This window comes from Nycticebus coucang, chromosome 5 (genome assembly GCF_027406575.1).
Source record: "Nycticebus coucang isolate mNycCou1 chromosome 5, mNycCou1.pri, whole genome shotgun sequence".
Classification (NCBI taxonomy): Eukaryota; Metazoa; Chordata; class Mammalia; order Primates; family Lorisidae; genus Nycticebus; species Nycticebus coucang.
This window is the reverse complement of record NC_069784.1, coordinates 48,565,027-48,584,339: the sequence shown is the minus strand read 5'-3', so window position 1 is coordinate 48,584,339 and position 19,313 is coordinate 48,565,027. Positions and strand designations below refer to the sequence as shown.

Below are 19,313 nucleotides of genomic sequence, written 5' to 3'. Positions count from 1 at the left end.
TTTGTTTGTTTTGGTTTTGGTTTTCGTGGGGGTTTTTTTGTTGTCGTTGTTTTGTTTTTGTCTGTTTTTTCCTCACCATTTTCTTAGAGGAGATTTCGATAATTTTTCATTATTACTTTTTATATAGATATATTTTTTATTTCTATGTCTTCTAATTTTAATTTCTTCTTTCTTATCATTTAACATTCCTTCTAACACCACTTTTTTCTCTCTTTTTTTTACCTTTCTTTCAATTATTTTACAATTATCACTATTTTTATTGCAGTTGTTCTTATATTGCTGTTGTCATGGCTGTTGCCTGTATGTCTATGTGTTTTCATCTGTCTCTGTATCTATGGGCCCATGTGCCTGGTAACCTTTGTATCTGTTTATTTGTTCATTTGGTCTCAATGAGCTGGGTGTTATGACCTGCAACTCTGAGCTCCTAACACTCCCCTCCACTCTCACTCCGTGATCTGGAGACCTGCCCCCCCAGGAGTCCAGATTCTTGGGTGAACTCTCAAGAGGTCCAGACAGGACCTGGACTGCAGCTGGCCAGTGCTGATTTGGTAGCAAAGGAGCGAGAAGACGACGGTCAGCTGAGAGGGAATTACACTGAAGCGGTGGTACCCCGAGGTGCAGAGCAACAGCTGTCTTCAGCAATAACAAGGACCACCTCCAGATATCCCATAGCCTCTCCTCCTGTCTTCCTGGGCAACCAGATGAGGCCGAGCATCTTCTCAGATGGCAACCACCATGGAACAGACCTGGGACTGAAACACAGGCCCCGTGAGTAAAGGGTTTTCCTGAGACGGTACCGACCTGGGTGGAACAGGGGGACTAGAAAACACACCCGCAGAGCCGGGAAACTCCCAAGGTGGGGCTGATCCAGAGGACCGCTCTACTGAACCTAAGATGCACCTGGCCCTTAGGGGATCACCAGCCTATAGACAAAGGAGGCCACGAGGCTACAGCCAACAACTGATTGTGCTGCGAATACAAATCCACAGGACTAAAGACAGGGCCTGAGGCACAGGTTCTGGGAACTCAAACCAGCCTCTCCTCTGCAAAGGAATCTGGCAAGGTCAGAAACAAACTCCCACAGGGTTGTTCCCTTCACCCAGTAACATAAACTAAGGGTGGGGCTGGAACTGAGTGAACACTTCCAGCCTCCATCAAGTGCCCGAGGTTGACAGGCCACACCACCCCATGCTGGATAAAGACAGAGAATAACGGCCTAGTCGAGCAGACACAGACTACCCTGTGACTTAGGCAGGTGCAAACCCCTGGAGTATCTGCTTACTGCAGACAACTGACTGGATCACAGCCCTGTGGGGTTAACAGCGACTGGGTGTGACAGAGCTGCAAGGTGGGGAAGGAGGCATCATTCTTCCCAGACTGATCTATTTACTGGTGGCACTTCCTGACTACACGCACCACTGGAGCAAGCCATTTTAGAGCAGTCACCAGACCCCTGTGATCTAGTTCCCAGGGACCTTTTGAACTCTCCCACCCGAGGCAGCTGCTGACTGAGACAATTGACATGGACCTTTTGAACTGAGTCACTCACCTGGGGACTATCCAGGTGGTGCCCTGGGTGTGTGCTTGTAGGAAGGTTTGATTTTCCTTTTCCATTTGTTGCCTGTGGTGGGTGGGGTGATTAATTGCTGGTATTTCTCCACAGCTGAGACTTGAACCCAGAGTAACTGTTTCACTAGGGTCACATAGAAACCAGCTGAAAACAAGACAGAACCACTTAGCCCCTCTACACCAAACAGGGCCCCAGTTTCTCAGGCCACAGCACTGTATGGATCCTCGACAAAACACCAGAGGAAAATGAAAGGGAGCAAAACAATCATGGGGCGGAATCAGTGGAAAAACTCTGGTAACATGAATAACCAAATTAGATCAACCCCCCCAAGGAAAGATACGGCAGATGTAATTGAAAATCCTATTCACAAACAACTGGCTGAGATGTCAGAAATCGAATTTAGAATTTGGATGGCAAACAAGATTAACAAAATGGAATTAGGAATTTGTGGAGAAATTCAAAAGTTGTCTCAAGAATTTAACGAATTTAAAGACAAAACCACCAAAGACTTACACACACTGAAACGAGAATTTGCAGCCCTCAAAGATATGAAAAATACAGTAGAATCCCTTAGCAACAGAATGGACCAAGCAGAAGAAAGGATCTCCGACATCGAAGATAAAGCCTTTGAACGCTCCCAAACTCTCAAAGAGGAAGAGAAATGGAGAGCAAAATGGATAACTCACTCAGAGAGCTCTGCGATAACTCGAAGAAGGCAAATATCCGACTCATAGGAATTCCTGAAATAGATGAAGTGGCCTCACTGGGCGCAGAGGCCCTTCTGCATGAAATTATGAAAGAGAATTTTCCAGACATTCCTAGAGAACCTGAAATTCAGATAGTAGATAGCTTCAGAACCCCAGCACAACTCAACTCCAATAAGACATCCCCCAGGCATATCATAATTAACTTCACTAAAGTTAATATGAAGGAGAAAATTCTCAAAGCAGCCAGGTGAAAGAAATCTATTACCTTCAAAGGGAAGAACATTAGAATGACTGCAGATCTCTCTGCTGAAACTTTTCAAGCTAGAAGAGGGTGGTCATCAACGTTTAATCTCCTCAAGCAAAATAACTTTCAACCCCGGATCTTGTACCTAGCTAAACTGAGTTTCATTTATGACAGAGAAATTAAATACTTTAATGACATACATATGCTAAAGAAATTTGCCATAACCAAACCAGCTCTTCAGGATATTCTCAGACCTATCCTCCATAATAACCAACCCAATCCTCTACTACAAAAGTAAACTCACTCAGAAACTTCTGATCAAACTCCAACTTCCACAATGGCAACAGGCTTAAAAATGCCCACTGGACTTTCGAAAAACTCAATACCCCAAATTTCACCAAACTTATCAATACTCTCCATTAATGTGAATGGCTTAAACTGCCCTCTAAAGAAACATAGATTAGCTGACTGGATACAACTCAGGCCAGACATTTGTTGCATACAAGAGTCACATCTTAACTTAAAAGACAAATACAGACTCAGGGTGAAAGGATGGTCATCCATATTTCAGGCAAATGGTAACCGAAAAAAGCTGGAGTTGCACTTTTATTTGCGGATACAATAGGCTTTAAACCAACAAAAGTAAGGAAGGACAAAAATGGTCACTTCATATTTGTTAAGGGTAAGACTCAATATGATGAGATTTCAATTATTAATATCTATGCACCCAACCAGAATGCACCTCAATTTATAAGAGAAACTCTAACAGACATGAGCAACTTGATTTCCTCCAACTCTATAATAGTCGGAGATTTTAACACTCCTTTGGCAGTGATGGATCGATCCTCCAACAAAAAGCTGAGTAAAGAAATTCTAGATTTAAATCTAACCATCCAGCATTTAGATTTAGCAGACATCTATAGAACATTTCATCCCAACAAAACTGAATATACATACTTCTCATCATCCCACGGAACTTACTCCAGAATCGATCACATCTTAGGTCACAAGTCTAACCTCAGTAAATTTAAAAGAATAGAAATTATTCCGTGCATCTTCTCGGACCATCATGGAATAAAACTTGAGATGAGTAACAACAGGAATCTGCATACACATACAAAAACATGGAAGTTAAATAACCTTATGCTGAATGACAGCTGAGTCAGAGATGAGATCAAGAAGGAAATTGCCGGGCGGCGCCTGTGGCTCAGTCGGTAAGGTGCCGGCCCCATATACCGAGGGTGGCAGGTTCAAACCCGGCCCCGGCCAAACTGCAACCGAAAAATAGCCAGGCGTTGTGGCAGGCGCCTGTAGTCCCAGCTGCTCGGGAGGCTGAGGCAAGAGAATCGCTTAAGCCCAGGAGTTGGAGGTTGCTGTGAGCTGTGTGAGGCCACGGCACTCTACAGAGGGCCATAAAGTGAGACTCTGTCTCTACAAAAAAAAAAAAAAAAGAAGAAGGAAATTGCCAAATTTCTGGAACAAAACGACAATGAAGACACGAACTATCAGAACCTCTGGGACACCGCAAAGGCAGTTCTAAGAGGGAAATTTATAGCACTGCAAGCCTTCCTCAGGAGAATGGAAAGAGGAAGTAATCAACTTAATGGGACATCTCAAGAGACTGGAAATGGAAGAACACTCCAACCCCAAATCCAGTAGAAGAAAAGAAATAACCAAAATCAGAGCAGAACTACATGAAATTGAAAACAAAAGAATAATACAATAGATCAATAAATCAAAAAGCTGATTTTTTGAAAAGGTCAACAAAATAAACCTTTGGCCAACCTAATCAGGAAAAAAAGAGTAAAATCTCTAATCTCATCAATCAGAAACAACAAAGACGAAATAACAACAGACTCCTCAGAAATCCAAAAAATCCTTAATGAATATTACAAGAAACTTTACTCTCAGAAATACGAAAATCTGAAGGAAATTGACCATTACTTGGAAGCACATCACCTTCCAAGACTTAACCAAAATCAATTGGAAATGTTGAACAGGCCCATAACAAGTTCGGAAATAACATCAACCATACAAAATCTCCCCAAAAAGAAAAGCCGGGGACCAGATGGTTTTACGTCAGAATTCTACCAAACCTTTAAAGAGGAATTAGTACCTATATTACTCAACCTGTTCCAAAAGGTAGAAAAAGAAGGAAGACTACCCAACACGTTCTATGAAGCAAACATCACCCTGATCCCCAAACCACGAAAAGACTCAACAAGAAAAGAAAATTATAGACCAATATCACTAATGAATATAGATGCAAAAATATTCAACAAGATTCTAACAAACAGAATCCAGCAACATATCAAACAAATCATACATCATGACCAAGTCGGTTTTATCCCAGGGTCTCAAGGCTGGTTCAATATACGTAAATCTATAAATGTAATTCAGCACATAAACAAATTAAAAAACAAAGATCATATGATCCTCTCAATCAATGCAGAAAAAGCTTTTGATAACATCCAACATCGCTTCATGATCAGAACACTTAACAAAATTAGTATAGTAGGGACATTTCTTAAACTGATAGAGACTATCTACAGCAAACCCACAGCCAATATCATATTGAATGGAGTTAAATTGGAATCATTTCCACTCAGATCAGGAACCAGACAAGGCTGCCCATTGTCTCCATTGCTCTTTAACATTGTAATGGAAGTTTTAGCCACCGCAATTAGGGAAGAAAAGGCTATCAAGGGTATCCACATAGGGTCAGAAGAGATCAAACTTTCGCTCTTCACAGAAGATATGATTGTATATCTGGAAAATACTAGGGACTCTACTACAAAACTCTTAGAAGTGATCAAGGAATACAGCAGTGTCTCAGGTTACAAAATCAACATACATAAATCGGTAGCCTTTATATATACCTAAAATAGTCAAGTTGAAAAAACAATTAAGGACTCTATCCCATTCACAGTAATGCCAAAGAAGATGAAATACTTGGGAGTTTATCTACCAGAGGAGGTGAAAGATCTATATAAAGAGAACTATGAAACTCTAAGAAAAGAGATAGCTGAGAATGTTAACAAATGGAAAAATATACCATACTCATGGTTGGGAAGAATCAACATTGTTAAAATGTCCATACTACCCAAAGCAATATATAATTTCAACGCAATCCCCATTAAAGCTCCACTGTCATACTTTAAAGATCTTGAAAAAACAATACTTCGTTTTATATGGAATCAGAAAAAACTTCGAATAGCCAAGACATTACTCAAAAATAAAAACAAAGCAGGAGGAATCACGCTACCAGACCTCAGACTATACTACAAATCGATAGTGATCAAAACAGCATGATACTGGCACAAAAACAGAGAAGTAGATGTCTGGAAAAGAATAGAGAACCAAGAGATGAATCCAGCTAATTACCATTATTTAATCTTTGACAAGCCAATTAAAAACATTCATAGGGGAAAAGATTCCCTATTTAACAAATGGTGCTGGGTGAACTGGCTGGCAACCTGTAGAAGACTGAAACTGGACCCACACCTCTCACCATTAACCAAGATAGACTCTCACTGGATTAAAGATTTAAACCTAAGACATGAAACTATAAAAATACTAGAAGAGAGTGCAGGGAAAACCCTTGAAGAAATTGAGTTGGGCGAGTTTTTTATGAGAAGGACCCCCCTGGGCAATTGGAGCTGCTTCAAAAATACACTATTGGGACCTGATCAAACTAAAAAGCTTCTGCACAGCCAAGAACACAGTAAGTAAAGCAAGCAAACAGCCCTCAGAATGGGAGAAGATATTTGCAGGTTATGTCTCCAACAAAGGTTTAATAACCAGAATCCACAGAGAACTCAAATGCTTTAGCAAGAAAAGAACAAGGGATCCCATCGCAGGGTGGGCAAGGGATTTGAAGAGAAACTTCTCTGAAGAAGACAGGCGCACGGCCTTCAGACATATGAAAAAATGCTCATCATCTTTAATCATCAGAGAAATGCAAATCAAAACTACTTTGAGATATCATCTAACTCCAGTGAGACTAGCCTATGTCACAAAATCCCAAGACCAGAGATGTTGGCGTGGATGTGGAGAAAAGGAAACACTTTTGCACTGCTGGTGGGAATGCAAATTAATACATTCCTTTTGGAAAGAGATATGGAGAACACTTAGAGGTCTAAAAATAGATCTGCCATTCAATCCTATAATTCCTCTACTAGGCATATACCCAGAAGACCAAAAATCACATCATAACAAAGGTATTTGTACCAGAATGTTTATTGCAGCCCAATTCATAATTGCTAAGTCATGGAAGAAGCCCAAGTGCCCATCGATCCACGAATGAATTAATAAATTGTGGTATATGTACACCATGGAATATTATGCAGCCTTAAAAAAAGATGGAGACTTTACCTCTTTCATGTTTCCATGGATGGAGCTGGAACATATTCTTCTTAGTAAAGTGTCTCAAGAATGGAAGAAAAAGTACCCAATGTACTCACCCTTATTATGAAACTAATGTAGGACCTTCACATGAAAGCTATAACCCAGTTACAACCTAAGAATAGGGGGAAGGGGGATAGGGAGGGGAGGGAGGGGGTGGTAGGTGGAGGGAGGGGGATTAATGGGATTACACCTGCAGTGCATCTTACAAGGGTATATGTGAATCCTAGTAAATGTGGAATGTAAAGGTCTTAGCAAAATAACTAAGAAAATGCTACAAAAGCTATGTTAACTAGTGTGATGAAAATGTGTCAAACGATCTATGAACCAAATTTATGGTGCCCCATGATCATACTAATGTACACAGCTATGATTTAATAAAAATAAATAAAAATAAAAAATAAAATAAAAGCAAAGGTCTTTCCGGAAAAAAAAAACAAGTGGGGTTTTTTTTTAAACACCTATTTTAAATTGTTGAGTGATCCTTTAATGTTGATAAATAAAGCCAAGCCCTAATTACAGAAAAGCATTGTGGGGAAAAGAAACCAAGTGCCAGTCAATCTATCAACTGTTAGCTCAGAGCACAGCTGTATTGATTATTCCCCTGCCTAACACAATTCATGCAATCCCTCTGCGCTTAACCTTTTTATCCATAAAAATGGAGAAATTTATATCTCTGACCCATAGATACTTCTTTCTACCGAACGGAGTTTAATAATAATTATCACTTCCTGAATTTCTATCCCTGTGCTAGATATTTGAATCACTTTAGTTCTTTTTTTTTTTTTTTTTTTTTTGAGATAATCTCACTTTGTTGCCCAGACTAGAGTGCTCTGGAATCATAGCTCACAGCAATCTCAAACTCCTGCGCCTCTTGCCTCCACCTCCTGAGTAGCTGGGACTACTACAGGCTTGCATCACAACACTCCACTCATTTTTCTATTTTCAGTTGCTCAGTCTGGTCTTGAACTCCTGAGCTCAAGGGATCCTCCTGCCTCAGCCTTCAGTGTGCTAAGATTACAGGAATGAGCCACGATTGAAAAAAAAAAATTAAAGTTATTGACTGTATCTCTGATAAGTCAAATCTCCAACTGAAAAATTTTGTGTTAAGGATTTGATGGATATTGAAAAAAATGCTATTCACTACACTCTCAATAATACAGATTAGAATTCTTTCTATAGGCATGGAAACATAATTTGTAAATGTCTTGCTTCTTTCCTTTTCTTATATTCATTGAGGGCATTAACTTATGCCTAAAATGTTCATTTTAAAACTTCTGATTCTCTTAACAGTTACTTTTTCAAAAATTATTTCTTGAAAATGACTTTCACTAGATCCAACCTGCTTCAAAATGAAACATGAGAAGCCAGAGCCTGTTAACACTAACATGCAATTTTTTGTCTTCAGAAATAGCAGCTGTGAGGGAAACAGCTGTTCTTCATTGCCTGGAGGCCAACCAAGTCAGACTCCACTGTGTGACTCAGGAGAGTGCTCCAGTGTGTGACTGAGGAGAGTACTCCAATGTGCGACTCAAGAGAGTGCTACAGTGTGTGACTCAGAAGAGTACTCCAGTGCATGACTGAGAAGAGTACTCCAGTGTGTGACTGAAGAAAGTACTGCAGTGTTTGACTCAGGAGAGTTCTCTAGTGTGTGACTCAGGAGAGTGCTCCAGAGTGTGACTCGGGAGAGTACTCCAGTATGTGACTGAGGAGAGTACTCCAGGGTGTGACTAAGGAGAGTGCTCCAGTGTGACAGAGGAGAGTATTGCAGTATGTGAGTCAGGAGAGTACTCCACTGTGTGACTGAGGAGAGTGCCCTAGTGTGTGACTGGGGAGAGAACTATAGTGTGTAATTGAGGAGAGTACTCCAGTGTGTGAGTCAGGAATGTACTCCAATGTGTGACTGAGGAGAGTACTCCAGAGTGTGACTGAGGAGAGTACTCTAGTGTTTGACTCAGGAGAGTGCTCCAGGGTATGACTAGGAGAGTACTCCAGTGTGTGACTGAGGAGAGCACTCCAGGGTGTGCCTGAGGAGAGTACTACAGTGTTTGACTCAGGAGAGTACTCCGGTGTGTGAGTCATGCCATTTAATTTTTAGCCATAGCATTTATGACTAGGCTCATTTTCAACCACATCAATTGTTAAAATACTGAAATATTTCCATATGAGTTGATAAGTAGCTGTTCTGAGCCCTCTGCATGCCCTTCGCCACCCTCCTTTCTCCAGGTGCCTTGGATCTCTATGGAGACATCTCTTCTGACTGGTCAGCACTAGTGCCATACCGGTTTAGATATCACACCTGTTTACCACCACACATATATATGAATGACTAGGAGCTGAGGCTTTCCTATTTTGTTCATTTTAATCCCCATGTCTCCTTGAACAATCCCTGAGGTCTTTCAAATATTTATTGAGGGAACAAATGAAGTATGTTTATGCTTACAGTATAAAAAAAGTGAGGTCTAAAGGAGGAGAACCACGTGATCAAGCAGGATTCAGGAATCACTAGATGAGTCATAAGAGCAGGGAGAACATATGAATTAAGTTGTAATATCTTTTTGTAGACAGCCAAGTTCTCTTCCCTTCAGTTAGCAACCTTGCTTCACAGTGTTAATTGCTAATACTTCTTCTTTTTCCTGGCAAGGTAAATACATGCCAATATTGAGTTTCATTAATAACCAAATACTAAACCTGGAGATAGACATTAGTCATCTTGCATGTTTAGCTAGCAAGGCAAGGGAGTCTGTGGGAAGGCTGTGAAATGATGAGGCAGTCTGACTAAGGAGTCATGTATAGTTTTGTAACAGTGGAGATGAAATCACCCAGCATAACTAAAATGCACCGTGGAGCCTAAGGGGCTAGATCTGTTCCTGTCCTTTCTGACAGCCAGGCCTATGCACACACACAGGACCAAGAGTGAACACCAGTCAGTCTGTAATATCTGCCCACAAGCTCCCTTCAGGTGGAGCTCACCTACACAAACTGGTCACTATTATCAGCCTTCTTTGTTCCCATGCTAGGAAGCAGAGAGGAAACAGCAGAATCCAAAAAATTCAGTGGGGCGCATTATTAAGAATTTTTCTATTAATGTTCTCAATTTGGGAACATTAATTTGTTAATGTTCTCCCAAACTGAGAACATTACAAAGAGGCTGAAGGCCCTTGTTTTGTGATTAAGGGTATGAGTGTAAATATAATGATTATTTGTTTTCTCTTAATCATATACTGTACCTGGAAATGATTTTTAGAAATCCGATATTATTGCATAGTTCATTGTTAAGTAAACCAATGATCTCTTTTTATAAATCTAAATCTGAAGGATTTAGAAACATTTTTCTCTTAGTTCATAATTTGGTGCTTTATTAGTTGGCTTTATGGTATTTCTATTTCTATTTCTACAAAATATATAAATTTTGAAATATTAAAAAAACAGATTCTCATTTCCACTTTATATTAACATAGATATATAATGAAATTCATGGATTCCATTTGCAAAAAAAATAAATAAATTTCTCTAATACTTCCTACCTTTTTTTTTTTTTTTTTTTGTAGAGACAGAGTCTCACCTTATCGCCCTCGGTAGAGTGCTGTGGCGTCACACAGCTCACAGCAACCTCCAAATCCTTGGGCTTAGGCGATTCTCCTGCCTCAGCCTCCCGAGTAGCTGGGACTACAGGTGCCCGCCACAACGCCCGGCTATTTTTTTGTTGCAGTTTGGCCGGGGCTGGGTTTGAACCCGCCACCCTCGGCATATGGGGCCGGCGCCCTACCCGCTGAGCCACAGGCGCCACCCCCCTACCTTTTCTTAATAGTCACCTATGAATGTACCTGAACTTCTTCTGAAGCTATTTCCAGCCCATTACATCTCTTCTTTATTTTTACTCTTTCATATATAATTTATTTGTTGTAAATTTGCCCTTTTTAAGGTTCAGGTAGTACCTGCTAAAGATAGCATTTTATAATTTTCTGGTTTTTTAGTTCCACAATCATCTTCCTAATGTCCCCTGTCTTTATGTAACCAGCCAAAGATAAAAATAGCTCCTTGCCAAACCTCATTTTCTTGGGCAACTGCTGGATACATGGATGGTAACTATGAACTACCCTTTGAGTCCTTTACTCTTAATCACACCAAAGAGTTTCTGTTTCGTCCTTCTCAGGACAGAAAAAATAACTAAGGTAGGCCAGGTGCAGTGGCTCACACCTATAATCCCAGCACTCTGGGAGGAACAGGCAGGTAGATTACCTGTGCTCAGGAATTCTAGAACAGCCTGAGCAAGAGCCAGACACTGTCTCTATTAGAAATAGAAAAAAAACTAGCCGAGCATCATGGCACAAGCCTGTAGTCCTAGCTGCTCAGGAGTCTGAGGCATGAGGCTCATGAGCCCAAGAGGTTGAATTTGTTATGAGCTATGACACCATAGCACTCTACTGAGGGTGACAAAGCGAAACTCTGTCTCAAAAAAATAAGGAAAAGGGTGGTGCCTGTGGCTCAGTGAGTAGGGCGCCAGTCCTATATACCAAGGGTGGCAGGTTCGAACTCAGCCCTGGCCAGCTAAAACAGCAGTGGCAACTACAACAAAAAATAGCCGGGCGTTGTGGCAGGCGCCTGTAGTCCCAGCTACTTGGGAGGCTGAGGCAAGAGAATCGCTTAAGCCCAAGAGTTTGAGGTTGCTGTGAGCTGTGTGATGCCACGGCACTCTACTGTGGGTGACAGAGTGAGACTCTTGTCTCAAAATAAATGAATAAATAAATTTAAAAATAAGAAAAAATAAATAACTGTGGTAGAACAACATGACGCTCTGCCTTCTTGGTGCAGTTCTCATACCATAAACACATTTATTTTTCATGATCTATTTAGTACTAAGTTTTTTGCATTTTTGTTTTCTTTTACCTTTTTTTTCTGGTAATTTTGCCATTTAAAATGGCCACAAGCATAGTGTTAAAAGTGCTGTGTGGTATTTCTAAGTGTAAGAAGGCTAAGACGTGTCTTACAGAAAAAATACATGAACTTTGTTCTGGCATGCATTATAGTGATGCTCAGTTTAATGTTAATGAATCAACAATATACATTAAATAAGGTTTGTTTGTTTGTTTGTTTAAGAGACAGAGTCTTTCTCTACTTCTCAGGCTGGAGGGCAGTGGCATGATCATAGCTCACTGAAGGGCTCAAATGTCCCGAGAAGCTCTGACTACAGACAGGTATCATAATGGCCAGCTAATTTTTAAAAATTTTTTTGTAGAGATGTGGTCTCACATCATTGCTCAGGCTGGTCTCAAACTCCTGGCCTCAACTGATCCTCCTGCTTCGGCCACCCAAGGTGCTGACATTACAGGTGTCAACCACCATGGCTGGCCAAATAAGGTGTCTTTGAACAAAAACACATAAAACAAGGTTATGTATTCATCAGTGGATGAAAATGTATGCCCAGAAGCCTGAAGGAACCTTACTCTGCATTTCCGCTAGGAGCAATGCATCAGCGTTTACTAATTGTTTGTGGCAACTTTACAGAATATAATAATTGCAAATAGTGAGAATCAACTGTAGTTGTGAGCAACTGAACCTGTGCTACTGTTTTGACTAAAGAGCAGTTATGCTTAAAGAAATGCTTGTTAAGCAGCAACTATGCACTGCACTTTAGGTCATGGTCTTGCCAAAGATGCTTACAGACCTTAGCTTCATGCCTCTTATAGCCTGAAAGAATATTAAATTTGACAAATGTCTTGCACTAAAATTGGTCCTCTATCCAATAATCTTGGTAGGCAACATTGATAGGAGCCTGGAAAAAGCCTCATCTGAGTGTTGCAAAGCGGTTATTTTGGATGATAACTCTGATTACAGCTGCTTGTATCATTCTGATGAGAATGACTATTAGACCATCCTGGGTCAAGCAGGAAAAAGTATGAAATCTAATAGTAGTAGCTGCTATTCCCTGTGTTCATCTAATTCTCTATGGCTGCCATGTATCTTATATTTCAGTGGCTGGAAATGGATTGAGTCCTCGGTCCACATACAGCATGATGATACAGACTTTCTGCTTCATCAAGGCTAGACCATGATTCTAGACTTTTTCTATGCATTTAACTGTCTTTCTGAGTGATTCTGAGGAACCTCCCTGTCCAGAACATCCCGTATTGTACTCTGCAACCCTGATACTAACATCTTCCCTTCAAACTTGTTTTTGGACCACAGCTCATGCTCAGAAGGGGCGCCCCCATCTCCTCACCTAGATTCATGATGCTTCAGTCCCCACCTGCCCTTCCCCAGAGCAGGAGGCTAGTGCACAAGGCACACAAGCCTCTGTTGACTCAGATCCGCCCCTTACATCGTGCTGGTCTGTATCATCCATCTGCACCTGTGATCCAGGGCGGTGTGGGAATCCTCTGATCTGGAAGAGAGCGGTGACCTCCCTGAAACTAGAAACTGATTTCGGAGGCTTATTTGTTAGTCCAAATTTAGTCTTCAAAACACGGAATCTTTAGCATTTGTTTTTCTGTTGCTGCAGCCATTTCTCTACCTATCTGTTACTTGGGCAATCCTTGCAGCAAAACTTGCTAGTTTTCTCCAAATCTGCAAACAGGCCCTTGGGTTATGCCACAAAATACTGCTTTTGCATTGCTACAGTAATAAGAGGAGTTTTGAAAGACAACTTCCCACCTAGACTGTGCATGTTAGTAGAACAAACTGGGCAGTGTCTGTGCTGAGCGCCACCACATGGGCTGTGTAGAACACACCTCTGGCACTCCAGACGTATTTTTTTCACTGATTTGTGGGCTTAGTACCACCTTGGATTCTCATGTTAATTGGAAGACCCACCCTTTAAGGTCACATCTGCTATGACATCATAAATATAATGTGTGTTGCTTTACATTACTTTTAAAAAATGGTCTATTTATTGTGGGGGAATTGAATTTAACTGTTTTACATCCATTTTTATGTTTTTCTTAACTTTACACTGTATGCCTTATAATGTCATATAGGAAATTATTAATTTCCTCATGAAAAACAAGCTGTACATTACAAAGCCGTGTCCAACAAGTGAAGGGCAGAAAAGGTAGAAAGAAGAGAAGGCCAGGAAACCAGGGCCTTGCCCTTGTCATGCGCCTGTCAGGAGAGGTGGTTCTGGGTCCTCTGGTACAGAGTGACTTGTTTGTGAAGAAGACATAAAGGATGGATATATTTACACTAAAATAGTGCATTCTCTGATGAGTGAAAGTGCCTCCCAATTTGATGTTGTGCTATGTTTGAAGGGTTGAAGATTCTTTTTCTTCTACTGCTACTTGGATTTCTTGTTTACATCAATAGCGCTTACCTTTGCAGAGAGTTACAGAAGAGACGTGGGCTCTCAAATCAGAAGACCCACAGCTTCCCAGGTTTCTTACCTGTGTGGGCTTTATCTCTGGGTTTTATTCTTTTCTTATGCCCTCAAGCTGCAGTTGAAGGTAAACTGTAAACTATAAAGAACTGTCTCCAACTGGCAAGGTGTCATTATTACATCCTTGGTAAATCAAGACCAACTAACCCTGGATATTTTAAGGATTTACCAGAATTACATCTTTTTGGAATGGACTCTCTCAGCCTTAATCTAACGTAACTGCACGGACTTTGCCAAGGCAAATTCCAGAAAAGAACACAGTGCCACAGAAGCAGTTCCCAAAGTCCCATGAGTCTCAGTCAATGATGCATTCTACTGCGTGCGATGTTAGCAGAGGTTGGCAACCAACCTGGAGGTGGGAGATGGGGAAGGGGGGACATAAACACCAAAATTCCTCAAACAGATATGTCATGGAGTGAGTGAGTGCAGAGAGAAAGGCCAGGAGATTTGACCATCTCCATACCAGATTATTGCTGTCTTGTTTGAAGAATCTCGTTTTGCTGTGAAGTGTGAAAACAAACACATTCCAGTAGAGAACAGTTAGTCCTGACCTTTGTTCTGTGCATAATATTCTGGGCGACCTGTGGACAGAAATATTATACTGTAGTTTTAGTCTTATAGTTAGAATCCTTTTCAAATAAAAACCTTGTGCTTGTGGTATGACGGTTCCAAGAGAGCATTTGAGGAGAATGTTATTTGCATGGAGGCTATTCCAGGGAGGTTACATGGTAATCACTGTTCATAGAATGCCTTTGTTTGGTCATGGTGTGATCTTGCAACGATTTTCCAGAAAGAATCAGATTTGGGAGTATGTTGAACTCAAGTAGAGATTTTAACATGTCTAAAAGCACTCCTATATCACATCAGAATTAGAGTTTTAACTATCTTAGCTCCATCTGTGAGGAAGGCACACAATAATAGGAAATGAGTGTTCTGCTTATTGTCTGCAGGAAATTTTATTGACAAAAATCTGAGGCCACCTCCCTACATGGCTCCCACCCACCTACATGGCTCTCCTACTGGGCAAGGGGCTCCGAACTCTTTTCTCAACTTCTTACAAGAAAGAGAAACAGATGTTCTGACTCAAGTTCTTGGGCTTTGCCCCTTGGCACATTTCACCTGTTGTCCTTCCACATATAAGAACACTTGAAAATGGACTACAAAGAAAAAAAGAAAACCGGTACCAATGAATGACTAAAGAAAAAAGAAGGGGGAAAAAAGCTAACAAGAAATTGAAGGAGGCAGGTGGAAACAAATTTCGTGGGGGGTAGGGAGAGGAGTTTTCCTAAAGAACATGCTGTATCCCAAGGTGACAAAGATCACCTCAAAGAAGAAATTCTGACAGAACTCTCTTCCTTCCCAGGGGTCTCAGATCAGAGGATAAACACCAGTGAGCCCGGAAGGAGAGGTGTGAGGTCACAATTCTGACTATCTTAAATTCTGCCTGACGACCCTTACGTTGACTGAAATTATATTCCCACCTTTTGTCTTTCACACAATCAGTCAGCAATGAGAACTCACAGAGAGGCTGTGGGACTGAGTCAGATTAAGAATAACAGCCAGTTCACGATCCCTTACCACGCACAGCATCACTCTAAAGTACGTGAACACACGCGATTCTCACGACAATCCTGGGAGACTAGAATGTGTATTGTCTCCACTTTACAGGGGAGGATATTGAGCCACAGGGAGAATTAAGGCCCAGGATCACACAAGTGGCAAGGTTAGGAGGTAAACCTGGTATGGAATTCTCCAGGCCAGTTCATCATGTGACATAGGTACAAGCAATTACATCTCAAAGGACACCCTGTGAATTGGTGGTGGGATCAATGGGAATTCAAGCTTTTAGACTCCCACAAACTGGTACCCAATGTTAACAGACCCATTGGTTCTAGGCATTGAGGTGTTTAAAGTCAGGCCTTAGAATGTGCTCCTAATTACATAGGAATGTATATTTGATTTTAGAACTGAGTGTTTTTTCCTGTCATTAACTCCTGTCCCTCCTATGAGAGGACTTTTATTGGCCACTGCCCAAACACCTGCATATCCCAAGATGAGATGAGAAATAGGCATTCTCCTCTGGCAATCTGGAAATGAATGTTCTTGATATGGAAAAACTGAATTTCAGAATTTAATGTGTAGTTACAGTCAGGAAAAAAAAAATACACACACACACACATACACAGAGATACACACATAGAGGGTACCAAAAAATGTATACACATTTTAAGAAAGGAAAAAACTGTATTAAAATGTAACACTCAGTATACACTGGTTACATTTGTTATTTTGTACATTGTATCTTATATCTCTTGTAATTGGAGAAATCAAATGTAACTTGAGCATTATAATTTTAATACAGTTTTTTCCTTTCTTAAAAATGTGTATACACTGTTTAGGCACCATGTGCGCGCGCGCGTGTGTGGTGTGTGTGTGTGTGTGTGTGTGTAGAGAGAGAGAACCATACTTCGGGGGTATTTATTGTCTTTTGATAATTTCCAGATGTATTTTTTTCCCATGGATTTAATTTGCTTGTAAATCCACATACATTTAACCTCATAAATCAGAGAGATCATTTTCTGTTTGTTTCATCCTCATTCATTCTATTAGAGGCAGGGAACCTCAAATGACACATTGAGTGTAGGATTATAGTACTAAAGATACATTGCAATACATACCTGTTTCCATCAGCTATAGTTTTCTCAGTGCTAATTTCCACATTACAGGTAAAACAGAACAAGCTATCCATCCTGATCTGGGAGATGTTACCGATATGACCTCAGCCTAATTTTGCAGCCTCACATCCTTCCCACTGCTTTCATTTACTTTACTTCAAAACAAATCTGGTTGAATCTCTCCCAGAGATGCTTCTCCATCTCTTTGGATTTATAGTACTTTTCTGAGTGTTCTTTAAGTCCAGTCATAAACACCACCTTCTATGAAGCCTTCTCCAATTTTTCTAACCCCGTTTGATCTCCCTCTGCTCTGAACATGATCCCTACTTTAAGGCCCTTATCCTTCAGCTTTCTCATGGAGGAGTCACTGTGTTCCTGCCTTGGCCCGGGACATTCCACAGGCGGAGTCTGTGTGCCTAATGCATTCCCGCACTCCCCATGTGCTTAGCCTGACATCTTCCTGACTGGCTGGCTTTGCTCTGTGCCTTGCCAGATGTGTATGTTGTGAAGCAACATATCTAGATTCCGAAGGTTACTTATGGAAGGGACTTTAGAAATTAGTATCATCTTTTTATTTTATGTCTGTGAAAACTGTGATGTACAGAGACCAGCCTCCCACGGTTCCTGGTAAGATGGCGGCAGAGCCACGTCATCTGATTCCCTGAAAATTACCACCTTCTAGAATATGGACAGAAACAAAACAGCAGAGGGTATTTTGGGGGTGTGAGAGAATTTTTGCCTATATCCTGATAGAAATAACAGAGTGGAAAGGGAAATTGGTAATGTAGTGATTGCAGGAGGGAAGTAGAACAACAGAGGACTTAGGAAACAGCATGAACAGTTCACCCACAGTGATGCTAAGGGGTTCTTTGTGTATATAGATGCAGGTAGATTGGTAGACATCAACAACATGTGGAAGTTTTCTTCTGATCTTTTCCATTTTTTTCTATTGAATAAGAAACATGGTTTTTGGATGAAAATGAAGAGGAGAGAAAAAGCACTGGAGGTGGAAGAGAAAAGAGATTAAAGTTGCCCAGGACAGTGGGAAAGGGAATCAACACAGGAGTGGTGGTATGTTATGGACAGCACTGACCACCTGAGGTTTGTGGTCACATAGTGTTTTTTGGTGGACATGCTGCTGGTGCTTTGGGAAGTCATGTTGCTTGTCATTTAGCATCTCTGAACCTTGGTGGTTCTCCTCAGTCACTGTGTTCATCAGAAATGAGCCTCATTTGCAAACACCTGCTAGGAACTGCACCATTCCTGGACAGCCTCAGGCAGACCATTCTCGAGTTCCATAATCCTCTCCACTCACATTTATCTGCTATGGTATTATCAGGGGGTAGGCAAAACATGGGTTTATGAGTGTTGGGGGTTGATAAAAAGACGATGAAAAGAGAGAGTTGAGGCAACTGAAGTTATATGTAATGGAGTGATAATACCAGTCAGATTTCTAAACAACAAAATAGCCACTGCTGGCCTGAGGCAATTCAGGAACACCACAGTGGTGGGGGATCCTGGCTACCATTGATGGGCATTTGCCAATGTGTTCATATTTGGACTATTATGAATAAAGCTGCTATGAACATTTTTATACATATCTTTAGGTAGACATATGCATTCTTTCTCTTGGGACTATACCCAAGGGTAGAATTGCTGGGTCATAAAGAATAACTATGCTTAGCTTTATTAAAAATTGTTGAACATTTCTTCAAAAGTTAAACAAACACCTATCGACAACTCAGACATTCCATTCCAAATATTAACCTAAGAGAAAATAAACCACATGTCCCCACAAAGACTTGTACATTGATATTCATAGCAGCTTTATATTGTACCAGCTTTATTTGGAACAACTCAAATGCTCAACAGTAAATGGATAAACAAATTGATGTTTGGCCAAATGATGGAATGCCAATATTTTATTTGCAAAATAAAAATAAAAACCAACTACAGATATACACAACATGGGTCAGTTTCAAAATGATTGTCTGAATAAAAGAGCTAGACCAAAAGGAATACATACTACATGATTCCACATGTATAAAATCCTAGAAAATGCAAACTAACCTATAGTGGTAGAAAATAATTAGGGGCAAAGTGATAATAATTCAAAGTCAGGCAACGTGATGCCCCCAGCTTTGTTCTTTTTACTCAAGATAGTTTTGGCTATGTACGCTCTTCGTTGGTTCCATGTGAACTTTAGAATTATTTTTTTCTGATTCTGTAAAGAATGGCATTGGTATTTTTATATGGATTGCATTGAACCTGTGAATTGCTTTATACGGTATGATAGAAAAAATAGAGCTTTATTTGCTTGATTTGAATAATGTCACTATTC

The 19,313-nt window shown here is 40.6% G+C and overlaps 1 long non-coding RNA gene across 1 annotated transcript; it reads right to left on the bottom strand.

The window, feature by feature from the left end:
- On the bottom strand, nt 1-13,259 carry LOC128585875 (uncharacterized). Its single transcript, XR_008380132.1, has 3 exons — nt 13,149-13,259; nt 1,550-1,714; nt 1-752 (listed from the first exon to the last, which is right to left on the bottom strand). It is a non-coding gene; the product is annotated as an uncharacterized LOC128585875 (long non-coding RNA).
- Between the last annotated feature and the right edge of the window lie 6,054 nt (nt 13,260-19,313).